This window comes from Mixophyes fleayi, chromosome 1, assembly GCF_038048845.1.
Source record: "Mixophyes fleayi isolate aMixFle1 chromosome 1, aMixFle1.hap1, whole genome shotgun sequence".
Lineage (NCBI taxonomy): Eukaryota > Metazoa > Chordata > Amphibia > Anura > Limnodynastidae > Mixophyes > Mixophyes fleayi.
In genome coordinates, this window is record NC_134402.1 from 446,205,857 (window position 1) to 446,233,386 (window position 27,530).

The 27,530-nt window shown below is 43.6% G+C and overlaps 1 long non-coding RNA gene across 1 annotated transcript; it reads right to left on the reverse strand.

Moving 5' to 3' along the window:
* Window positions 1-26,949, reverse strand: LOC142101528 (uncharacterized). The gene is made up of 3 exons (XR_012679029.1): window positions 25,290-26,949; window positions 24,703-24,770; window positions 1-640 (listed from the first exon to the last, which is right to left on the reverse strand). It is a non-coding gene; the product is annotated as an uncharacterized LOC142101528 (long non-coding RNA).
* Window positions 26,950-27,530: the final 581 nt, after the last annotated feature.

The window sequence follows — 27,530 nt, forward strand, 5'->3', positions numbered from 1 at the left end:
ACGTACAATTTAATGTCTTCCTACAAACACAGGTGAATCTCTCAGTTGTCTGTGGACAGACTGTCATTAAGGAGAGTCGGGGAATGTACTCAAGGGTGGTCTGTGTTGTTCTACATACACAGAAACCTGAACACTCTTCAATTACCTCCGAAAATACTGTCACAGATAAATAAGACAAAAGCTGATCCTCTATTCATGGCAGTATTAACACACACCGGATGAACCAAGAAGGCACCAGGCAATTGTGGTGGTCATAGAAACCTAATTATAACAATTTTGACAATGTTAAGTCACTTGTGTGCACAGACCCTACACACGTCTGTTCAGTTATACTGTATCAATCTGTAAATACATTCTGCAACAAACTAACAACAGTACTGACATTCCAAACCCAGAAACGGGAGTTTTCAGGTACCATGGAGGACTTTGCATGATTACATTGTGTATACCGTCCAGTACACCCAACTTAAGGCATTTCTTTAAATTTATCACTTCCTTCTGTGCTTTTCAAAAAGTTCTTCGTATCATCCAGAGTTGTTTCCATTTGTTGAGCTCAGCTATGACACAGGTCTGCTTTACACTCTCCATTGGATACAACTATGTCCAGACAGCAACGTCATGTCAACCGAAACTGCTTTTTCTAGGATATAAACATGTTATTGAAATGCGTAAAAGGAAGATAGAAAGATAAACCAAAGTATTTAGTTAATGTTGCTGGAGGGTATGTACAAGGCAAACAATGTATGTAGTCATATGAAGGTGTAGAACCCATTTAGGGCTTAAGAAACTGTAGTAGGTCTAATGAAGGAAAATAACTGATGTGCTATTTTAATGATTATACTGTAAATAATAATAATAATAATAATAATAATAATAATAATAATAATAATGGAAATTATGGGTATACATGTTTCAATTTCCAAAACATAAAAAATGACCAGAAGATAATAATAAGCCGCAATTGATAATAGTAACAATACATTACAAATAGTAACTGCCTTCTAGTGGAAAAACAAGCATTTATTAAAGCTTTTGCTAGCCTAAGCTCTCTCATCCTCCTCTTCCTATACATTCCTATTCTATTACTATGGAACATGAAAAGCAACTGGGTTTTTTTTTTTTTTACATTGTTGCAACAATGTTGCAAATTTGAAAACCAATTATAATATTCCTAGGGCTGATCAGTATTTTTCAACCAAAGATCAACAGCAAAGGGAATAAAATGTCTGTATATCACAGTAATAGGATTATTTTCTTCCATTGAGTGGACGCCTGTATGTATGTTCAGAACAGGTGGCTGGTCCCCAACAAAGGTGTACAGTATATGATAAGATAGAGAATGAGGAACACCTTTGTTACATCACGATCCTCTCACTGCCTCTCCTCTCCTTTCAGTTGCTTCAAACACAATATACGAGATCGTCATGGTGGTCGTGTGCTCTGGGATCATGCTGGTCTGCGGAATTATATTCATACTGCTTGTAAAGAACAGGTGGGTACAGAGACAAGTACATAGAAAAAAAATACTATCCCTCAGGTGATTTGCGAAATTATTATTAACTTTCTGTTGAAACTACTCCCCAGCCTATCTACTTGTGCGCCGACATGTATCAGTTCAATTTGAAAAGATAGACGTCTGAGCACCCATCTCTCTCCGTCTTCCCTGTTGCCTGTTAACTATTCGTAGATAGAAGCTGATGAGTTTAAATAGTTTTACAACCACGAGGACTAGTAAACAGGGGTGTTGTCGTCAGGCCTTCAAAGCGCATTTTTAAATCCTGCTACATGAGTTTAAACGCCATAAAGTCCATAAAATAAATATGTTTGAAAGGTCAGCTTGATACTTGTTCTATCAGCCACATTGTATAAGATTTATTTCTTTTGTTGTGCAGACACTGGAATTTCTGTGGATTATCTTACACCGAACCCGTCCCAATGTCGACCGTCCACGTGAACCGGCATGCGCATGACAACATCGCCACAATTGACCTCCAAGGACCGGTGCAGATAAATTATGTCAACGAGAAGAGTAAGGCTCCATCGGAGATCCCCATCGGCAAAGTCACTCTATCGAGAGACGCCCTACTCTACCTTTCCCTGATCACGTGTTTGAACCTTCCCGTTGATATGGACTCAAACGCAAACTAGCTGAGCATACAACAAGGACGTTCTATCAATATTATTCCAATCACTGGAGCGGATCTACTACGGAATTGGTCATCACAAAACATTCAACTCATTAAATCACCGATAGGCAAGAAGTCCACCTGTACAACACTATTTCGGTTGCTTGTTTAAAGAGCAGAATGGTTAGACTCAACCGAAACAATTATGTACATTCTAAACAGGATACTTAATATTCAAGAGGAGATATAGAGATTATACAAATACCTTTGTAGAGAATTAAAAGATAATGGTTGGTATAGATAGAAATACAGACATGATTTCATGAGCTTAGGAATACAACAAAAATATATTTTGAGAATAGAGATGGAAATAATGATCTAGTGGTAAATTGGTGGAAGAGATCCATGGACAATAGGTTTGGCGGTTTCCGACCAAGACCTCAGAGTAGAGTGGGAAATGTCCTACTAGCTGGCACTAGGGCTTGCTAAAAAGTCTTGGAAGGAACTTATGTCAAGATTTCCGCTGTCTGGAATGAGCCACTAAGAAGAAACTGCCTCAGTCGAAAAATACGAACCAGAAGGCAAGAAGTACAATTGTTCTCACCAGATTATGTCTATGTGTATCTTAAAAAGCCCCACCAAGTTGTGTCACATGACCTAATTTTCAAATTGTTCCATGACGGTATTGTGTAGCGGTCCTTAAGACTCACCGACGCATCGCACTGCTTACTTGTCCAAGTGCTTCTACTACCTCGCCTAGTGAAAAGCCCCTTTCTGTTTTTCTTTGAACCACCTCTGCGAAAGGGGAGTGAACCTTTATACACAAAATGCACCAATCTTGCGCAGAAGTAACCCCATAATGTCGCAAAAGACATCCTGCGCTGCGAATACGTACTTTTGCACAGATGTAAAAGAGCCTTAGGGGTATATTTATCAAGCGGGCTCATTTTTTTTAAAACCGCCGAGAATGGGCTTTGCCTTTAATGAAATGATGTTTTGAAAAATGATGGCAAACCGCCAAGAATCGGAGGGTTTTCGGAACCGCCGCTTGATAAATATAACACTTAGGGCTAAATTTACTAAGCTGCGGGTTTGAAAAAGTGGGGATGTTGCCTATAGCAACCAATCAGATTCTAGCTTTCATTTTGTAGAAGGTACTAAATAAATGAAAGATAGAATCTGATTGGTTGCTATAGGCAACATCCCCACTTTTTCAAACCCGCAGCTTAGTAAATCTAGCCCTTAGTGTAGTACAAACAAAACACCTACATATGAGGATGATTTAAAGTAAAAATCTTACAGCTCTGATTATCAATGTAGTAAGAACTGATAAAATAACATTGTAGCATTAAAAATAAACTATTACAGACTCACAAGACTGATTGAGCTGCTGCTAGGGTCGCAGGTATCACTTAATAAATCCAGCTGATTACGGGTTTCAGAATCACATCACTGGACGTAATCATCCTGCCGGAATCTTGATTTACTTTGTATGATAGAATGAGATTCCAGAAACATCTTTATATTCAAATCTTAAATATGTTATTACTTAAATTATATTTTCAGGGTACAAATCTCATGTATATATGTTACATAGAATGATGTGTGAAATAAATTATGTAAAAAAATATTATAATGGTGGACTATTATTTGAAAGTTCAGGAAACTGGACAGTAGATATCTTAGGGGTCATTTTCTAAAAGTGCAAGTACTGTTTCAGTGACACCAAACACCTATTTTTAATGGGGATGCGCCTGGATTTGCCGGCCAAGGGTTCTTGGGTATGAGTCTGCGCCTTCCCATGGGAAGGGTTAAGTGAATAGTCAGTGTTTTTTGCTAAGAGCGGATTGGACAGCGCGGTGGCTAAGTGGTTAGCACTTCTGCCTCACAGCACTGGGGTCATGAGTTCAATTCCCGACCATGGCCTTATCTGTGTGGTGTTTGTATGTTCTCCCTGTGTTTGCGTGGGTTTCCTCCGGGTGCTCCGGTTTCCTCCCACACTCCAAAGACATACTGGTAGGTTAATTGGTTGCTATCAAAATTAACCCTAGTCTCTCTCTGTCTGTCTGTGTGTGTATGTTAGGGAATTTAGACTGTGAGCTCCAATAGGGCAAGGACTGAGTTCTCTGTACAGCATTGCGGAATTCGTGGCGCTACATAAATAAATGATGATGATGATGATGATGATGATTGGACGCATGAATGCACTTATGGAAAAGTAGATGCATCTAGGTGGGTGATCCCTTCGAAGTTCTTTCCACCATGTATATTTTCAGGTGTAGTCACAAACATGAATAAATTCCCCCACTAAGGATCAGTACTGAGACCATGGGAGTGCATTTTGGAGTGTGCCGGTGATACGTAAGCACAATTTTGCAAATTAGAATGTGGTGTCGATATTCCTCCTTTTAATTACTTGCCAGAAAAAAATATCTCTGCTTTTCCCTTTCTGCCAGTGCCGCTGTTAATTGTACAATCCCCATAAAACATGCTTATGCCAATTTCCACTTGTAAGCTACCGCCGACCGAGCGTTCCGTACCTGAAACGAGTCACCTTTTGGCTAGCATAAAATGCTGAAATATATTCTCCCGCTGCCAATGATAACACAACTGACACCTGCCTTCTGCTAGACCAGCACGTTGAGCAATCCCCTAATGTGTAACCGAGTCACCATTTCAACACCAGCCTGCGACTTTAGCTTCCTCACTTGCTGATATCTTTACATTCATGTCTTGAGTCTGTTTAAGATATGGCATAAACCGCTGTGACGGTGTGTGGTCCTGGGGTGCACAGCTGGATAATGCCCCTCCTCACCTGTGCTTTAGTATATGCCCGGCTAGCCCTTGGGTGTGGGCATAAGTGACCAGAGGACACCCGCACAAGGTAGAGAAACAGATTGCGAATGTTAGTAATAAATGCTGAAGTCACATTACTCTGTACACAATATAATACTGTGATAAAATGTCATATACATAGGAGAAAATAGTGTCGTGACAGTGTTATTAATACATTAGAACCTCACATTTTCAATATAAAATGTAATGCAATGCAAACGTCATCCATCATGTAACACTTCATAAATCAAATGGGAATCTTCTGTGCTAACAACTTAATAAAACACATACAGTGCAGTAATTGTGGCAACAGGCAGATTAACAAGATTAACAAACATTGTTCTAAACCAATCCCATGAGGGTGATGTGTGAGGGTCTCATTCAGTGTGTGACGCCCAGAATGCGAGTTACAATACAGTGGTGATGTCAATGGACATCAGCTGGAGGGGTCAACACGCAAGCAGGCAATCAGCAGGAGCTAGGTAGTGCTTCATCATCCTCATTATATGACTATACATCAGATCTCCAGTATCTGCAAGAGAGAGGCCTTCTAAGACCCACACGCCATATCTGTACTCAGCTGACGCTTGCAATTCTAAGATACGCACAAATCTATATATGGATGCACGTGCAGTGTCCAATGTGTATATTTACGCCAACAAAAATGGAGATACATTCTGTAAATGAGCTGTTAGTAAATAAATAAAATGTAAAATACATTCTCCAGCTCTCAGTTACTTGCTACCGTGTTTCCCCGATAATAATTATTATTATTATTTTTTTGGGGGGGTCCAAAAAACAGCATAGGGCTTATTTTCGGGGTAGGTCTTATTTTAATTAACATTGACATCAATTTCAATAAACAGGTAATGCCCCTCAGTCCTGCTTGTATCCCCATCATGCCCCTCAGTCCTGCTTGTATCCCCATCATGCCCCTCAGTCCTGCTTGTATCCCCATCATGCCCCTCGGTCCTGCTTGTATCCCCATCATGCCCCTCGGTCCTGCTTGTATCCCCATCATGCCCCTCAGTCCTGCTTGTATCCCCATCATGCCCCTCAGTCCTGCTTGTATCCCCATCATGCCCCTCGGTCCTGCTTGTATCCCCATCATGCCCCTCGGTCCTGCTTGTATCCCCATCATGCCCCTCGGTCCTGCTTGTATCCCCATCATGCCCCTCAGTCCTGCTTGTATCCCCATCATGCCCCTCAGTCCTGCTTGTATCCCCATCATGCCCCTCGGTCCTGCTTGTATCCCCATCATGCCCCTCAGTCCTGCTTGTATCCCCATCATGCCCCTCAGTCCTGCTTGTATCCCCATCATGCCCCTCGGTCCTGCTTGTATCCCCATCATGCCCCTCGGTCCTGCTTGTATCCCCATCATGCCCCTCGGTCCTGCTTGTATCCCCATCATGCCCCTCGGTCCTGCTTGTATCACCATCATGCCCCTCGGTCCTGCTTGTATCCCCATCATGCCCCTCAGTCCTGCTTGTATCCTCATCATGCCCCTCGGTCCTGCTTGTATCCCCATCATGCCCCTCAGTCCTGCTTGTATCCCCATCATGCCCCTCAGTCCTGCTTGTATCCCCATCATGCCTCTCGGTCCTGCTTGTATCCCCATCATGCCCCTCGGTCCTGCTTGTATCCCCATCATGCCCCTCGGTCCTGCTTGTATCCCCATCATGCCCCTCGGTCCTGCTTGTATCCCCATCATGCCCCTCGGTCCTGCTTGTATCCCCATCATGCCCCTCGGTCCTGCTTGTATCCCCATCATGCCCCTCGGTCCTGCTTGTATCCCCATCATGCCCCTCGGTCCTGCTTGTATCCCCATCATGCCCCTCGGTCCTGCTTGTATCCCCATCATGCCCCTCGGTCCTGCTTGTATCCCCATCATGCTACTTAGTCCTGCTTGTATCCCCATCATGCCCCTCAGTCCTGCTTGTATCCCCATCATGCCCCTCAGTCCTGCTTGTATCCCCATCATGCCCCTCAGTCCTGCTTGTATCCCCATCATGCCCCTCGGTCCTGCTTGTATCCCCATCATGCCTCTCGGTCCTGCTTGTATCCCCATCATGCCCCTCGGTCCTGCTTGTATCCCCATCATGCCCCTCGGTCCTGCTTGTATCCCCATCATGCCCCTCGGTCCTGCTTGTATCCCCATCATGCCCCTCGGTCCTGCTTGTATCCCCATCATGCCCCTCGGTCCTGCTTGTATCCCATATCACAGCATAAACGCTCATATTACAACATAAACGCCCATATTACAGCATAAACACCCAGATCACGGCATAAACGCTCATATTACAACATAAACACCCATATTACAGCATAAACACCCATATCACGGCATAAACACCCATATTACAACATAAACACCCATATTACAGCATAAATACCCATATCACAGCATAAACACCCATATTACAACATAAACGCCCATATTACAGCATAAACACCCAGATCACGGCATAAACGCTCATATTACAACATAAACGCCCATATTACAGCATAAACACCCATATCACGGCATAAACGCTCATATTACAACATAAACGCCCATATCACTGCATAAACGCTCATATTACAACATAAACGCCCATATCACGGCATAAACACCCATATCACGGCATAAACACTCATATTACAACATAAACACCCATATTACGGCATAAACGCTCATATTACAACATAAACGCCCATATCACGGCATAAACACCCATATCACGGCATAAACACCCATATCACGGCATAAACACCCATATCACGGCATAAACGCTCATATTACAACATAAACACTCATATTACAGCATAAACGCTCATATTACAACATAAACGCCCATATTACAATCTAAACGCCCATATTACAACATAAACACCCATATTACAACATAAACGCCCATATTACAACATAAACGCTCATATTACAACATAAACGCTCATATTACAACATAAACACCCATATCACGGCATAAACGCTCATATTACAACATAAACGCCCATATTACAGCATAAATGCTCATATTACAACATAAACACCCATATTACAGTATAAACGCTCATATTACAATATAAACACCCATATTACAACATAAACGCCCATATTACAACATAAACGCTCATATTACAACATAAACACCCATATTACAATCTAAACGCCCATATTACAACATAAACGCCAATATTACAACATAAACGCCCATATTACAACATAAACGCTCACATTACAACATAAACGCCCATATTACAACATAAACGCCCATATTACAATATAAACCCTCATATTACAACATAAACGCCCATATTACAATATAAACCCTCATATTACAACATAAACGCTCATATTACAACATAAACGGCCATATTACAACCATATTACAACATAAACGCCCATATTACAACATAAACGCTCATATTACAACATAAACGCCCATATTACAATATAAACCCTCATATTACAACATAAACGCTCATATTACAACATAAACGGCCATATTACAACCATATTACAACATAAACGCCCATATTACAACATAAACGCTCATATTACAACATAAACGCCCATATTACAACATAAACGCTCATATTACAACATAAACGCCCATATTACAACATAAACGCCAGGGCTGGCAAATTATAGCAAGACAAGCAGTCCTGAGTTATGTAAATACAGGGCCTGACCCATCTTGGGATGTAAGCCCACTGCGGGCCGTATCTTGTATGGAACTGCTCTGCACATGCACCAGAACGGGACTGACACCAGTGAATGCATTTTATGTCTAAATGCAGATGAAACTACTACCTGCGACTTGAGAGGGGTGAAGAGGGGTGAGAATGGGCGGACGGACATAGGCAATGTACAGTAAGGTTGTGCCAAGGGTGTGCCGTGGGTGTGCCGAGGGTGTGCCGTGAGTGTGCCGAGGGTGTGCCGTGAGTGTGCCGAGGGTGTGCCGTGGGTGTTCCGAGGGTGTGCCGTGGGTGTGCCGAGGGTGTGCCGTGGGTGTGCCGAGGGTGTGCCGTGGGTGTGCCGTGGGTGTTCCGAGGGTGTGCCGTGTGTGTGCCGTGGGTGTGCCGTGGGTGTGCCGTGGGTGTGCCGAGGGTGTGCCGTGGGTGTGCCGTGGGTGTTCCAAGGGTGTGCCGTGGGTGTGCCGAGGGTGTGCCGTGGGTGTGCCGAGGGTGTGCCGTGGGTGTGCCGTGGGTGTTCCGAGGGTGTGCCGTGGGTGTGCCGAGGGTGTGCCGAGGGTGTGCCGTGGGTGTGCCGTGGGTGTTCCAAGGGTGTGCCGTGGGTGTGCCGAGGGTGTGCCGAGGGTGTGCCGTGGGTGTGCCGTGGGTGTGCCGTGGGTGTTCCAAGGGTGTGCCGTGGGTGTGCCGAGGGTGTGCCGTGGGTGTGCCGAGGGTGTGCCGTGGGTGTGCCGAGGGTGTGCCGAGGGTGTGCCGAGGGTGTGCCGTGGGTGTGCCGAGGGTGTGCCGAGGGTGTGCCGAGGGTGTGCCGTGGGTGTGCCGTGGGTGTTCCAAGGGTGTGCCGTGGGTGTGCCGAGGGTGTGCCGTGGGTGTGCCGAGGGTGTGCCGTGGGTGTGCCGTGGGTGTTCCGAGGGTGTGCCGTGGGTGTGCCGAGGGTGTGCCGAGGGTGTGCCGTGGGTGTGCCGAGGGTGTGCTGAGGGTATGCCGTGGGTGTGCCGTTGATGTTCCGAGCGTGTGCCGTGGGTGTTCCGAGGGTGTGCCAAGGGTGTGCCAAGGGTGTTCCGAGGGTGTGCCGTGAGTGTGCCGACACTGATGCGGCCGATTCAAGTCCTGGGTTTCTCTAAATTACATTAAGAACATCACGATTTATGTACTTTTTTTTTTTTTTTTAAGTTTTATTTTTGAGAAGGTCAATAATGATCATCAGTCCAAGACAAAATCTGTTACAATCAAGTTATACATATTCAGGGACTAATACAATCATTGTATATCATATTCAGAAGAGTCTTGATATTGACCAAATTTTAACTCTAAGGATAGAAGAAAAGAGAAAGAGAAAAGAGAGGCGAGTCAGAGAAAAGTGGGCAAGATAGATTAGGAGGCGGAGGGGGGGGAATGGTAACGGGTTGAGGGGGGATATCATGTGGAGTGTTTTAGAGGAGTCATAGGGCAAAAGGAATTTGGATTTGAAAAAATGACATCCACGGCTCCCAGACTTTATTGAATGATTTAAGTATTACGCAATATTCATGTCATAAACTCCATTTTGTATGAGTGCCAATCTCTATTAATAATTGCCTGTATAGTAGGCGCGGGGGGTTGTTTCCAATTAGTGGCAATTTGACACAGTGCTGCAGAAACTATGTGACGGAACATTTTTGTTTGATGTTTAGTAGCGGATGGAATTCCAAGTGGGAGAAGGAAAAATCTGTGAGAAATTGGGACATCAATCTGCAGAATCTGAGACGCGAAGTCCTTTAGTTCCAATCAGAATGGGGCAATCTTGGGGCATTGCCACCAAATGTGGAGGAAGGACCCTTCCGACGAGCATCCTCTCCAACATGAGCTGGATGAGTCCGGAAAGATTTTTTGTAATCTGGTCGGGACCAAGTACCATCGATAAAGAAGCTTATAGGCGTTTTCCTTCAGCTTCACACAGATTGAACTAGAGGCCGCGTTGGCCTTTATTTCATCCCAATCCTCCCCATCCAAGGGGCCTCCCAGATCCTCCTCCCAGGCTCGCTCATGGGAATCTTGGGTGTCTGAGTCAGGGACTCTCAGCTCTCCGTATAGCCGAGATATAAGGCCGTTGATAGAAGCTCGCTGGAGGAAAAGTGACTCAAATGAGGTCAACAGCCTGATTCTTAAAGATAATTTAGTGGTGGAATGAAAGTTTCTTAGTTGTAGGTATTGAAAAAAAAAAGTGTTGGGATTATTGAATTTGGTTTTTATGTCTTCGAATGAGGGAAAAGAAGCGTCTGTAGTGATATCATTAAGATCGTAAACATCGTTCCTTTTCCAAAGTTCAAAGGGTGAAACTATACGACCTGGTGGAAAATCTGGGTTATCAAAAAAGAGGAACAATTGGACTAGGAGCCGGGACGAGATTAAACTTTGTGTTTGCTCGATCCCAGATAGAGAGCGAATGCGATACAATTTTATGCATTTACTTTTAATGTAATGAAAAGTAAATTTGTTTTAAAAAATATAATTTTAATGATTACAGAATTAAGAGTTGTTAATTTATATTATAAAATATTTCTTCTGCATGCATTCCAATGGGACTTTGTGTTGCACATATGCATTGTCCGTATCCGCTCCTCTGGCTCCTGAACGCTGCTACAGGTAGTGTGTTGTCCGTTTACAGCACCCTGCGTGTCTGACAAAAGACCAAGGGGTGTACTTACTAAACTGCGGGTATGAAACAGTGGAGATGTTGCCTATAGCAGCCAATCATGTCACCCAAAACTGAGCCATTCTTTAACTATTCCTCATGTGGTTTTATACCAGGAACACATAGAAATGGCTTTTACCAAAGGTCTCCTGTTATCTGTATTGCTTATCAATACTATCAGTTCAATAAATCTGCAAATACTGATCTCTTATGATAAAACCACCCAGCAGATTTTCCACTCTTACCTACATTTTATTACGGGGTTTTATGATGTTATATTTGGCAGGCTTAATGTTTAATATGTGCATGTCCAAGGTGACCGCAGCCATTAGCTGATTTCCCAAGACCATCGTGGAATACTTCGTGCAAAGTAAGAAACCTGCTAAGTATTATGTTAAATCCCAGTCCATAAATTCAATCACTTTGAAGATTCTCTCCCTTTGTAATGATATCATCATCCGTATTTCCTCTTCTTATTCCAGGTATTTTACAATCCCAACCCCCCTTCCTATGATTCATAAAACTAACCCTTCCTTTGTCCTTCTTTCACACTGGTCCATTCCATGAACTAGTTTGTGCCCAGAGACTGAGGATGTTTCACTAGATTTTGAACACAGGATATGGGATCAATGATGTAATTAAAGGGGCTTCTCAAAATAAATATCCCCTTCGTACAGCAAGTGCTGATAGGAGGAGACACAGAGATCTGTCATGGTGGCAGCCAGTTCTGGGCTGCAAATTCAAAGATACCCAAGCTGGATGTGTGTCATGCAAACAGAACGTGATTGGATTAGCCATAGCTCCTGTCCAATCAGGTTCCACTTTCATTACAGTCCTCCCATTCATTGCACAGAACTTGTCATGTTAGGAGGGAGGTGCTTCACTGTGTTGATTGGACGATTCATGCAAAAGGGAAAAGGCTAGAGATGGCACAGCAGCTCAACTGACTGCAGTCTCCGCTTTTTGTCTCCTGTATCAGATACCACAAGGATATCCTCCTAAGTTTGAGGCAGATTTGAGGAAGATGGTTTCAGATGTCTGTAATGGGGTGTAAATCTAATATCTTAATAACGTAACCTTTCAACTCAGCTGTAGTATTAAAGCGAGGTTAGACCTGAACTATGTACATTACCTTCAGGCTTTATATTTGAAAATTTTACTTTTTGGGTTCTGTGGTACTTGAAGAATATAGCCCCAGATACTCACTAGTAGGGCAGACAGAGAACCAGACAAACAAGGATAAAGAGACATCACAGAGTCCATCCACTGCATTTTCCCCCTATACTTACGGCTGTATCGCGGTCTCTCTCACCTCACCTGTGTGTGGACAGTAGATAAGTCTCATGCAGATGTTATGACAGTAAGGTGATCTAGTACTCGCCTGCTACCGGGCACCCAGCAATACCTGCTTTAATGAAAGAAGTGCACATAGATTTTGGCCAAGATCAGCAACAGTCAGACACCAGGGTGTAAAATCGCCCTGCAGATGTCAGGTCTGAAGCTGGAGCACAAGGCAACACCGAAGCGGAGACTGGTCCACAGATAAATCAACCAAAATGTGCACCGAGGACAAGGCCTAACAGAAGGGGCAATAAATCTGCGCTAAACCTGGAATTAAACTGCCACTTGCACACAGTGGACCTGATGGAGAGCGGGTACAACGCCAGCTTGAGTAGCGTATCTTGCGTAAGATCGCTCTGGGCAGGCTCAGAAAGTGGGCGCAAGTACATGTTCCCATCTCTAGAACTTACTCCAGCCTATGCTTGGTAATTTAACATAGGCCAAGTACAGTAAGGGCGGCTCACACAACTGCAAACAGATAGAGACTGGGAAAAGGAGGAATATACACCTGAGACAGATGTATTGTTTGCAGTGGGTCAGAGCAAAGTGACAATAGCGGATGATGATGAAAGTCTCCAACCCTAGTGAACCATTTATGATTGGCTATCACCGCTGAAATTGATTGGTGCTTCGTTCGTTACTTGGGCAGATATATTGTGGTTTTTTTGTGCTGCTTTTTATGTATAATTGAGGATTATTACGTTTTATTGATGCTTACTAGTGAATGTGTTTGTTGTACATAAAACAAATGGATAAAATCATGGGAAGTGTCTGTGACTGGTGTGTATACGCTACTGGTGCAGCCCGCACGGATATTAAGATGCGGATGGCTCATTGAGAGTACATTACGCTAATTTTGCCATGGCTCCCAGTGTACCTAGGTCAACACATTAGGGATCACATAGCAGCAATACTGGTATAGACCAAACGTAACACATCGCACTGCTACAACAGAGATACAAGAGAGTATGAGAATTACTTACAATGATCATAACAATAACATGTTTTCATTATCAAGTCTCATCATTTGGTCTCAAGCAACAACATCAATATTCAACCTCAAATGCCTCAGCAGGAGTTAAAAAATACACAAATGCAGTCAAACCCTTTATACAATTGACAGGTAATAAAACAAGATATAGCTAAATGCAAACAAACGGTGATGTCATTGGCTTCCCTGGTTCTGAACAATTTGTAACATATTTTATCTTTTGATCATTATCATTTTAAACTCATTGCAGATAATAAAGAGATTGCATGTTAGATAAGGTCCTCCGTGGCGTGGCGTTATATAACTCTCTACTTCTCTCTCACATCATGTCACTGCCCCTGTCACATACAGCCCTGTCCTCACTAACACATCACTCATCTCCTGATATACTCTGTGCTGCTGGAGGGTCCTGCTCCTTCCACTATATAACTCTGTCTGTGACTTCCTGCTGCCTCCATTCCCCTCCTCACATCATGTCACTGCCCCTGTCACATGCAGCCCTGTCCTCACTAACACATCACTCATTTCCTGATATACTCTGTGCTGCTGGGGGCCCTGCCCCTTCCACTATATAACTCACATACAGTCCTGTCCTCACTAACACAATCACACTAGTGGAACGGTCACTGCCTCCCACAAGATCAGCCCACTCATCATTTAAAATACTCTGTGTTGCTGTGAACATTTAGATGATCTGATTGGCTACATTTTATTTATTGCTTGTTCGCTTAAAAACTGGGGACGCACAAGCGCAGTGTAAATTGGAAGGTGACAGGAAGGAAGTCACCTCCATATAGAGTTTCACAAACCTTTACAAAGAAACCCTCACAGGAGGCATTTGGAAGATTTTGTGCCATCTGATGGCACAGAGGACAACGTGGTAATACACAGTTAGGCCAGCAGGTGGCGGCATTATATTCTGGGAATGTTTGGCAGCTGCAGGGGCAGGGAAGCTTGGTAAGATTACAATGGGGCATTGAATTTACATGCAGATATATAGGGTTAAAAACATCATCAGTTATTTCTAAGGTGCCACAAAATGCTGCAGCGCTGGACAATCAGCGTTACAAACCATACAAAACGCACAGACTAAGCACGACAAGATTGATGAACGAGGTGCAGATATGAGACAGAGGGAAGAGAGGACCCTGTACGTGAGAGCTTACAGTCTAGAGGGCAATGCTGGGATAATAGGAGCTACAGCAGACCTGGGCAAACTCCGGCCCACGGGCCACATACGGCCCGCCAGCCTTCCGAATCCGGCCCGCCGGGTCTGCCCAGGAGATTTAATTAATTTTGCTGCCAGCCACAGGTTCTGGAAGGGATACGGAGCTGGTCGGCGATGCGCGTCCCTTCCAGAGCATCAGATCATGCCGGGGCCGGATACAGCGTAATCCCCTGCGCTGCTGCGTAGGGAGGAAGTGCGCACTGTCCATACACCTCTCCCGCCACATTCACAGCAGCGCCGCGGAGGAGAGCACAGAAGAGTATGGAAGAAGACAGTAAAAAGGTAAGTATTACCATTACAGACAACATCATGCCGGGTGCAGCAGGGCTGAGGGGCAGCACGGCATGATGCGGATCACCACAGGACAGCGGGCATCATGCCGCGCTGCCCCTCAGCCCTGCTGTGCCCGGCATGATGTTGATTAAAGATGGACAGATGGACGGATAGAGCTCTGGTATAGTGGGGTAATATCTAGGTGGGGGTTCCAGTCACTGTGTTTATTGATGGTGGTACTGTGGGTCACTGTTTTTATTGATGGCTGTGCTGTGGGTCACTGTTTTTATTGATGGAGGTGCTAGTAACTTGTTCTCTTCTGTTTTTTATCTCTTCCCAGTAAGTTCTCCTGCCACTGCCATACTGCCAGCTGTCTCGTCCTCTGCTCCTGACCTTCAGACACTCTGCTTAAATCTGCCTAAACGTGAGTGATACCACCTATCATAGGGGATACTAATTTGCTGCCCATTTTGCCGGCACTGCAGTTACTATTGTGCTTCTCTTTGTTTGTTTACATCGCCAGCTGCTCCTGCCCCCCAAAAATGTCGTCTCACATAAAAAAAAGGAAAGTTGATTCTGAATGCCGTGTTTTCAACAAGACATGGACTGCTAAATATTTATTTACGGAAGTCAAAGGCAAAGCCGTTTGCTTAGTTTGTGGCACAGTTGTCCCTGTGTTGAAAGATTATAATCTGAATCGCCACTATGTGACCAAACATGAGGATAAATATAGGAACTTGTCTGACCAAGAGCGAGCAAAGGAGTCGGAGATTTTCCTATCCAAGCTGCAAACTCAACGAACACTTTTTACAAAACTTAGCACATCCAGAGATACAGCTACCAAAGCAAGTTATCTCATATCTCATAAAATAGCTAAACGAAGTAAACCGTTTTCTGACGGAGAGTTTATTAAAGAGTGTTTGGTGGACTCTGCTGAGCTAATATGTCCAGAGAAAAAGGATGCATTTGAGAACATCCCTCTATCCCGGCGTACTGTGACGAGAAGGGTTGAGGACATTGCAGGAAATTTGGAGTTTCAGCTGAAGAACAGAGCGGTTACATTTTCCTTTTTTACCCTGGCTCTGGATAAGAGCTGCGATGTACGAGGCACTGCCCAGCTACTTATCTTCTTACGTGGCATCACTGCAGACTTCAAAATAACGGAGGAACTGGCAGCCATGCAGTTAATGAAAGGGACAACAACAGGGATTGATTTCCTAACAGAAGTAAATGCCTGTCTAGACAAGTTGGGACTGAAATGGGACAAACTTGTAGGTGTGACAACAGATGGTTGTCCAAATCTGACGGGGAGAAATGTTGAACTTTTGAAGAGAATGCAGGATAAAGTTACCGAAATTAACCCTGAGCAGAAATTGACATTTTTGCATTGTATTATACATCAGGAAATGTTGTGTAGGTCAGTATTAAAAATGAACCATGTTGTTGATGTTGTAACTAAAACCGTTAGAGCAAGAGCACTGAATCACAGACAGTTTGTTGCACTATTGGAGGAAAATGAGTCTGAACATTGTGATATCAGCTACCACACAAATGTCAGGTGGCTGAGCCTGGGAAAAGTCCTGAAAGTTTTCTGGGACCTGAGAGAGGAGATCTGGCAGTTCTGTGAGAACAAGGGAAATGACATCCCTCAGCTTTCAGATGCAGACTGGCTGGCAGACCTTAGTTTTGCTGTAGACGTGACTTCTCAGATGAATGACCTGAATGTCAAACTGCAATGCAAGGGCCTTTTTGTGCATGAAATGTACAGCGCAGTGAAGGCTTTCATGAAAAAGTTGCAGCTTCTATCAAACCAAATGGGGGACAATATTCTCACTCACATGCCAACACTGAAGGAAGCCAAACCATCAGCTGATCACCTCCACAGGTACTCATCCATGTTAGAAGTAGGGATGAGCGCGCTCGGATTTCTGAAATCCGAGCCCACCCGAACGTTGCGGATCCGAGTCGGATCCGAGACAGATCCGGGTATTGGCGCCAAATTCAAAAGTGAAACTGAGGCTCTGACTCATAATCCCGTTGTCGGATCTCGCGATACTCGGATCCTATAAATTACCCGCTAGTCGCCGCCATCTTCACTCGGGCATTGATCAGGGTAGAGGGAGGGTGTGTTAGGTGGTCCTCTGTGCTGTTTAGTTCTGTGCTGTTTAGTTCTGTGCTGTTTAGTTCTGTGCTGTTTAGTTCTGTGCTGTTTAGTTCTGTGCTGTTTAGTGCTGTGCTGTTTAGTGCTGTGCTGTGCTGTGCTGTGTTCTGCAGTATCAGTCCAGTGGTGCTGTGTGCTGTGCTCTGTCCTTCTGAGGTCAGTGGTGCTGCTGGGTCCTGTGCTGTGTCCTGTTCAGTCCAGTGGTGCTGTGTCCTGTGCTCTGTGCTTCTAAGGGCATAGTTATTTCCCCAATATTCCCCTGTGTTTAAAAAAATAAAAAAAATTTTTTTTTATAAAATACCAAAAACTACTTTAATATTTTTTAATTACCACAAAATTTTCACAACCAATCCTGCAGTATAAGCCCATTGGTACTGCAATATTACCAAGTTCACACATTCAGCAGTAAAAGTCCAGTGGTACTGCAATATTACAAAGTTTACACATTCTGCAGTATCAGTCCAGTGGTGCTGTGTCCTGTGCTCTGTCCTGCTGAGTTCCGTAGTGCTGCTGGGTCCTGTGCCGTGTCCTGTTCAGTCCAGTGGTGCTGTGTCCTGTGCTCTGTGCTTCTAAGGGCATAGTTATTTCCCCATTATTCCCAAGTTTGTAAAAAATAAAAAAAAAGTAAAAAAAAATAAAAAATTTAAAAAAAAAAAAAATATATAATAATTATAACCAAATTTGCAAAACCAATCCAGCATTATAAGTCCATTGGTACTGCAATATTACCAAGTTCACACATTCAGCAGTAAAAGTCCAGTGGTACTGCAATATTACAAAGTTTACACATTCTGCAGTATCAGTCCAGTGGTGCTGTGTCCTGTGCTCTGTCCTGCTGAGTTCCGTAGTGCTGCTGGGTCCTGTGCCGTGTCCTGTTCAGTCCAGTGGTGCTGTGTCCTGTGCTCTGTGCTTCTAAGGGCATAGTTATTTCCCCATTATTCCCAAGTTTTTAAAAAATAAAAAAAAAGTAAAAAAAAAAAAAAAAGTAAAAAAAAAAAAAATATATATAATAATTATAACCAAATTTGCAAAACCAATCCAGCATTATAAGTCCATTGGTACTGCAATATTACCAAGTTCACACATTCTGCAGTATCTTGTGCTACATATAATGGAGAGCAAAAATTTGGAGGATAAAGTAGGGAAAGATCAAGACCCACTTCCTCCTAATGCTGAAGCTGCTGCCACTAGTCATGACATAGACGATGAAATGCCATCAACGTCGTCTGGCAAGCACGATGCCCAATCTCCTAGTACAGGGCATGTAAAATCCAAAAAGCCCAAGTTCTCAAAAAACAGCAAAAAAAGAAACTTAAAATCATCTGAGGAGAAACGTAAAGTTGGCAATATGCCAATTACGACAAGTAGTGGCAAGGAACGGCTTAGGCCCTGTCCCGTGTTCATGACTAGTGGTCCAACTTCACCCAAGGATCAAAGCCCTCCTCCCCCCCCCTACAAAAAATTTAAGAGAGTTATGCTGTCAGCAACAACAACAAAACAGCAAAGAACTCTGCCTTCTAAACAGATGACATCACAAATCCCCAAGGCGAGTCCAAGGGTGTTGTTGGTTGTGAACCCTGACCTTCCCATCACTGTACGGGAAGAGGTGACTCCATCCAGCATTTGCAGCACGCCCTCTGCATATGCTGGAAGGATCACCCACAGTCCAGTTACAGATTTGGCTAATGAAGGTGTGAATGTTGTGCACTGGGAGGAGGATATTGATGTAGCTGGCGCTGAGGAGGATGTTGATGATTATGATGCAGACAGATACCAAATTGCATTTCTCAATTTCTATTTATATTCTAGATTATATAACGGCTGAAAAGTTTTCTGTTTTACTCCTAGTGGAGAGGGGATCTGATGCAGACAGATACCAAACTGCCTTTGTCCATTTCTTTGTATATTTGAATTGCTAGTTCTACAGTCTATGCAGGCTGCTTTATTTATATTCAACTACAAGTGTAGGGCGGGGGGGGGGGGGCATAGATAGCCACCAAAGTAACGTGGTCCTTTTAATTTCACTTTCTAGCTCCACAGTCTGTGCAGCCTGCTTTTTTTTATCTTCAAAGTATTTATATTTACAAGCCTTGCAATCTAAATTAACTAGAGGTAGTGACGTGGTAGAACTCCAAAAGGCAGTTTGGAAGCCCCTGTACAAACTGGCTCTATTTTTTAACTGAGTTGTCCCCCCTCCAGTGTGTACTCGGAAAGAGTTTTTAGTGCAGCGGGGAACCTGGTCAGTGAGCGGCGAAGGAGGTTGCTTCCTCACAACGTTGAAAAAATGATGTTTATAAAAATGAATAATCAATTCCTCAATGAAGTACAGCACTGCCCTCCAGATACTACAGAGGGACCTGTGGTTGTGGAGTCCAGCGGGGACGAATTGATAATGTGTGATGAGGAGGAAGTACACACTGTAGGGGGAGAGGAATCAGAGGTTGAGGATGAGGACGACATCTTGCCTCAGTAGAGCCTGTTTAGTCTGTACAGGGAGAGATGAATAGCTTTTTTGGTGTGGGGGCCCAAACAAACCAATCATTTCAGTCAAAGTTGTTTGGTAGGCCCTGTCGCTGAAATGATTGGTTTGTTAAAGTGTGCATGTCCTATTTCAACAGCAGACCTCTCAACTGCAGCTCATCCCTCCTCTGCGGGGATAATGTCTCCTGTGCTCTGACACGTCACTCTGTGTACTCTCAGCCTCAGGATCTGACACTACAGCTACCATGCCTCTTGTAGCAGCCCTCACTCCAGGGCCTCTTCCATGTGCAGTGTCCCCCTCTCTCTTGGGTTCACTATAGTGGCATGGAGTTCTCCCCCTCATCCAGGGCACACATTCCTTGCCCTGGCTCAGTCACCACGCTCAGACTTCCAGGCAATGCTGGGGGAGCCTGGGAGCTTCCACCCCAGGTCCCCAGCTACAACTCTCCTCTCCTGTGTCTTCTCTCTCTTTCTGACACTTTAAAGATCGTGCCTTTAAATGAAAAAGTCAGTCTTGATTGCACGACTATGTGCAAGTGCAACAGGGACATTTTTTTGGGTTTACAAAGTCAAACAGTAACACTACGACCCTGTCTGTCTGGGGTCTGTCAATGACGAATTGTCTGGAGCATGTTTTGAGGAGGTATTGTGGCCCCGGTATCAAATTGGGTACCGGGGCCACCCCACTATGCAGTCCAGATACTTGTTTGGTGGAATTCCGACACGTGGAGGGTTTTTTAATTATATTGTGGCCTCGGTACCAAATTGTGTACCGGGGCCACCACACTACGCAGTCAAGATACTTGTTTGGTGGAATTCAGACCAGTTGAGGGTTTTATTATTATATTGTGTGGACCACTCTATCTATACCACACTACAACTCTATACCACTCTATTTCCTACTTTAATTCTATTTAATTCTATTTCCTACTTTAATTCTATTACTAATTAATTAACATAAAGAGGAACAAAAAAAACCAATTTTACCAAAAGTATAATATGACTTAGACTTACAAACACTACACTTGAAAGATCGTGCCTTTAAATGAAAAAGTAAGTCTTCATTGCACGACTATGTGCAACAGGGACAGTTTTTTTCTTTACAAAGTCAACTAATAACACTTGGACCCTGTCTGTCTTTAACATACTTAATGGGATCTCAATGACGAATTGTCTGTAGCATGTTTGGAGGAGGTATTGTGGCCCCGGTATCAAGTTGGGTACCGGGGCCACCCCACTACGCAATCCAGATACTTGTTTGGTGGAATTCTGACACGTGGAGGGTGTATTTATTTTATTGTGGCCCCGGTATCAAGTTGGGTACCGGGGCCACCCCACTACGCAGTCCAGATACTTGTTTGGTGGAATTCTGACACGTGGAGGGTGTATTTATTTTATTGTGGCCCCGGTACCAAATTGTGTACCGGGGCCACCACACTACGCAGTCAAGATAGATAGATGCGTATCATAGATAAAGTACATTCAGTGGTGTGGGGCAAATTGAAAAATATTCAAAATGCACTGACATTATCAAAAACAAGAGGTTGTCACACGCTAAAACTCCAACATGTATATGATGGAGAGGATGGAGGAGCAGCCGTATGTGTAGTGTAATGCAGACCTGTTGAAGGTTTTTTATATATTTTATTGTGGTGCCCAGTGCCCACTCCTCTACGCAGTCCAGGTACATTTATTGGTGCGAATCAAACAAGTTGATGGTTTTCTTATTATATATATTGTGGTGACCCACTCCTCTACGCAGTCCAGGTACATTTATTGGTGCGATTCATAAAAGTTCAGGGTTTTTAAGATATTGTGGTGACCCACTCCTCTACGCAGTCCAGGTACATTTATTGGTGCGATTCATAAAAGTTCAGGGTTTTTAATATATTGTGGTGACCCACTCCTCTACGCAGTCCAGGTACATTTATTGGTGCGAATCAAACAAGTTGATGGTTTTCTTATTATATATATTGTGGTGACCCACTCCTCTACGCAGTCCAGGTACATTTATTGGTGCGATTCATAAAAGTTCAGGGTTTTTAATATATTGTGGTGACCCACTCCTCTACGCAGTCCAGGTACATTTATTGGTGCGATTCATAAAAGTTCAGGGTTTTTAATATATTGTGGTGACCCACTCCTCTACGCAGTCCAGGTACATTTATTGGTGCGAATCAAACCAGTTGATGGTTTTCTTATTATATATATTGTGGTGACCCACTCCTCTACGCAGTCCAGGTACATTTATTGGTGCGATTCATAAAAGTTCAGGGTTTTTAATATATTGTGGTGACCCACTCCTCTACGCAGTCCAGGTACAATTATTGGTGCGAATCATAAAAGTTCAGGGTTTTTAATATATATTGTGGTGACCCACTCCTCTACGCAGTCCAGAAAGATACCTTGTTGCAACGTTTTGGACTAATAACTATATTGTGAGGTGTTCAGATTCAGAATACACTGTAAATTAGTGGAAATGCTTGTTATTGAATGTTATTGAGGTTAATAATAGCCTAGGAGTGAAAATAAGCCCAAAAACTTGATTTTTAAACTTTTTATGTTTTTTTCAAAAAAAATCCGAATCCAATACCTTAAATCCGAACCGAGACCTTTCGTCAAGTGTTTTGCGAGACAAATCCGAACCTCAAAAATAACGAAAATCCGGATCCAAAACACAAAACACGAGACCTCAAAAGTCGCCGGTGCACATCCCTAGTTAGAAGCACTGCATGCTGAGTTTTCATTGCGATTTCAAGACTTCAAAAGACTTGAGAGTGAAATGGACATGGTTTCTTCTCCCTTCAGCTGCAATGTGGATAATGCATCCAGTGATGTTCAGATGGAACTCATTGACTTGCAGTCTGACACACTTCTGGCAGCGCACTTTAGGTCTGTCCCATTGCTTGAGTTTTACTCATCACTCAAAGAGGAGAACTTTCCACACATGAGGAGACATGCTCTGAAAATTCTAGTCCTCTTTGGATCTACCTACATATGTGAACAAACATTCTCTGTGATGAAGTTCAACAAATCCAGACACAGATCCTGTCACTGATGACCACCTCTCAGCTGTCCTTCGCATAGCCACCTCAGATATTCCGCCAGATTTCAGTGCACTTGTTCAAGCCCAAGACAGACTAGATTTCTCCCACTGAACAGGTAAATGATTCTTATATATAATTTGCTGCATTTTACATACTCTCCCGGAATGTCTGGGAGACTCCTGCATTTCTGGGAGACCTCTTGGGCTCCCGGGAGAGCAGGGAAACCTCCCGGTTGATAAGTGGCGGAGGCGGGGCTTAATGATGCAAATAACGCGTGATTGTGTCAATCGTTCAGGGGGCGGGGCCAAAATGATGTGATTCGTCAAGCGCGCCCACCTCCCCCAGAATCTCCCTGAAGCCAACGGGGAAAAATTGGCAAGTATGGCTTAGAGAAAGCGATTGAAAGATTGAGGGTTGGGGGAGAGTCTGGTCAGACGGTGTAGGGAGTTCCATAAGTGGGGAGCAGCACAGGAGAAGTCCTGGAGACAGCAGTGATTGGTGATTACCAGAGAAGAGGAGAGGTGTAGGTCAGAGGCAGTGTATCTTGTGAGAAGGTCAGAGATATATGAAGGGGCAGAGTTGGTGTATACAAAGTGTATCTGCGACAGTTTACATAAGTTGACAATGTTAAAAATGCTGGCAGGTATTAGACACTGATTAAAGATATTTCAGATAAAGCTGTATCTTTGGAGGGGGAAGCATTTTGCACACTTGACTTCCTGTCTGCCTGTCACTAAAGGCAATTTATGAAGATCCAAACTTTGGACCAAAACAGAACATCTTCGTACAAGATGTTCTGTGATGGAAACACAATTTTTTGCACACACGCACCCATTCATACAGGGTTCCAGGGTGCAAAATTGTGCATTATATCATCAGTTAGGCAGATTAGAGCGTTCCTTGCTGAATGCAGCTGATATTAGGCCCATATTCAAAAGGGAGATTTTCTATCTGCAGGAAAATATATTTTTGTGGGACTGAAAGGGATGGGGTTTAACAGGAAAATAGTTAAGGTTTTACCCAAATTTGCCCATTTGTGGGTGGATTTTGGTCAGAACGGGTGCAGGATTATTTTATCCCGTGTTCGGGATTCTAAATGTTATACTCTCAATGGGGTGTCATTTGTACCTTCCATTGATACTTTATACAGGGAAGTTCTTTTATATGCACATTTAAACCTAGGTCATAACAACACGCAATCACACATCAATGAATGATAGCAAGATGTGTATTAAATACAAACCCAATATTCCCTGACTGATAAGATTAAGACAAAAATGAGGATGAACCTGGAAGTAATTAGAAGAAAAATGAAAAAGATTAAGGGGTCCTTTGAACGCAACTTGCGTTTGAAAAAACACGCACAAAACTTGTACCCAGCTACACCCGAATTCAAATACAAGTGGATCTCAAGAAACATTTCCATTTGAATCTGGGTATAACTGTCTCCGTCTGTGGTGGAACTACAAATCCCAGCATGCATACCTGGATTTCAGCCTACCGCAGCTGGAGAGAGCCTACCTCTGTTGTACAGGTTTGCTGCAGGCAAACTATGATGTGACTTTTGAAACACACTGTACCAGAATAATTAATGCAAATAGATCATTTCGCTTCTGTTGGAAAACACAGCATTACTGAACAAGATTCAAAGAAGAAAAACAATCTAAACACAAAAATGTCATTTTCAGGAAGCAGCAGAGAATACCTGAGATATGTGCGTTGTTTCCCACTGGGAACGCTGTGTGCAGGAATTCTGGGTAATTCATATTGCATGGTCTGGTACACACGTTTTCCCTCTGGCCCGCCATGTGGACAAGGTCCTTGCAGAACATTAATAAAAATATACATAAAAAGGAAAGAAAAATTATACCTGGTTTTATTATGATGTTCAATGACATTCCTGAGGGAATTTATAAACCAGCAACTATGTGATTGTGTCTGCGTACAAAAGAAAATAGGTGTTTCACTGATAGGTGATAGAAATATGTTATTTTGCGTGTGTGGCGTCCATTTAATGTCACATAATATTAGAGCACTGCCTAACCTAAGCCGTATGCATTTATCAGAAGAGAAAACTACACTACAGCAAACTAACGTGCTCGTATTAAAGAAATATAGACACTCAATAAACTCTAAACCGGGTGTTAGCCCGGGGGGGGGGAAGACTCAGCAGCCTATTAGTAACATTTTGAAGGGAAAAAAAATGCAGTCACCCATCCCAAGATAGCCCAGGACCGGCCTGGGGGGGCAGATTTTAGCCCTGGTCACCTTGCTATTTAGAATTAGTGACCCTAAAATAATAATAATAAAACAGATAAGACTAGGGATAAAACCAAAAGTGGAATAAACTACCTTAAAGAGAAAATACAATGACATATTTTAATATAAAACTTCTCTACCCCTAAATAGTAAAACCATTGTTTACTGTCCACAGAGAGAAACATGAAGAAATAGTACCTGCAAAGATGGATCCAACCACAGTGGTAATTACAGATGCCAACCTGACTCCTTCCATCACGGTGCTGTCTGTCTCCATCAGCCTTCTCACTGACCATTTTCTTTAGTGAAATACTCAAGTGGAAGTTTCTCAATCAATTTATAGGCTCTTAGCAGGTGCTTGAATGGGTAGGGTTATCCTAAAAGGAACAAACACAGAGAAAAATCCCCCAGCACACTGCTATAGCCAGCAAAGGAGCTGCCATTTCTACTTGCATATAAAAATGCAAAAGTCTCCGTTGCGCACATTTGCAAACGTATGTTTAAGCCACTCGCCACTCAACGGCGCTTTTGCTAATAGGGTGGTCCTAACTCTGAGTTAGAGTGTGGGGTACAGGAGGTTTCTGTCCTTCCTGAGGTCGCCTTAGGACACCTGTGTTACAGTTTGACAGGTGTCCCGCCCCAGTACAGTACCGACCCCTCCGAGGACAGTGGCAGGTGGGAAGTTTGACTCTGAATTAGAGTTAGGACCACCATAATAGCAAAAGCGCCGTTGAGCGGCGGGTGGCTTACAGATTCCGTAGCACCTGACATAATCATACAGATAGGACAGATATGAGAACAGTATGCATAACAATAGGTACACGGGTACCGTAAATATATGTATGGATGCAATTAACAGAACAAATCGCATGGCATACAGAAACAATTCTGCAGAAGACGTGACAGGGGCAAGCGAAGAAGATGGAGACTGGGCAGACATGAGACATGGGGTAGAGGACCCTACCCGTCAGAGCTTACATTCTAAAGGGAGGAGGTAATGGTGGACAATAGCAGCAAATGGGACAATAGGCATAGTGGTGTCCACGATAGTGTGGAGGTCTACAAAATGCTGAGGGCAGGGCGGTGCAGATGGGACCATGATGGTGGAGGGGCTTAGATTGTACAGGGTCCTGGAAGGTCCAGATGGGGCAGAGGCCAAGATGGTGTCAGGTCGCAGTAGTGCAGAAGGCTGGATGGAGTCCAATATAGTGCAGAGTATTAGATGGTGAAGAGGCCAATATAGCACAGAGGCCAAGGTGGTACAGAAGCCTAGAAGGTGCAAAGGCCAAGGTATCCTTCACCAGGATATGGGTGCTCACTGACACTCCGAAGTGCTGGACACACTGAGTAACCGGAACACCAGCAGTATCACCGCTGAAGGGTCCTGGATTGAGAGAGGCTCAGTCTGCCGGGCTTGTGGCTTGAGTAGGCCAGAATGGGTTCAGCAGCGGACTATCATCCTGGGACCAGAACCAGCAGCCTCCAGGAGATCCGATGTAGGCAGCTCACGGAGACAACTAAGGGGAACCAGGAGGGCGATTACAGCCCAGAGCTTGGTGGAGACACATCTTGCACATCCACTCCCATGCCCCATGCACGGAGGAGTGAGGCGGCTGCCGTCTCTACCAGTACCGCTCTGTGGGATTTGGCGAGTGCTGGCTGCACTGATGTATGACTGCCAAGTAGCCGTATGCTCCAGTCACTTGTGTTCACCACATAATAGGACATAATTATATTTTTCCATGCTGACACTCTAATTCAGACCGATGTATCACTATTAATGGAAATATGTACCTGAAAATGTCACCTCTAATACAGGTCCTTGTCTGTTGTGTGGAGGCTATTTATAATAATATACTTTTTCCCATTTCATCTCAGTAAAGTGACACATCTATAAAGCAAGGTGCACAAGGCAATTTTTTATTATTATCTAATACTCTTTGCTATCTTAAAAAAAAAAAAAAAAAAAGGACTCAAAATTAAATGGCTAAAGACTTCAGTAATTAGACATGATTGAACACCCTAGACTAGGCCTGGCCAAACAATAGGTCTCCAGGTGTTGTGAAACTACAAGCCCCAGCATGCTTTGCCAGTAGATAGCCAGCTGATAGCTGGCAGGGCATGCTGGGACTTGTAGTTTCACAATATCTGGAGAGTCGCAGATTGGCCAGAACTGCCCTAAAAAAATCATTAGGGTCTTTATGTAGCTTAAACAAAAGATAATAACGTTCTCTATAATTATCTCTTTCACTATAAACATGGTGGGGTGTTCGTGGTTTCTCCTCAATATAAGTCAAATAAATGCTCACCATCAGTGAAAATACATATATATATATATTTTTTATTTTTTTATTTTTTTTAAAAAAAAAGAAGGATTGTATCTGCAAAGTGAGTATGCCAATGCAAATAAATGACACCTGTGGAATTTCATAAGGACTA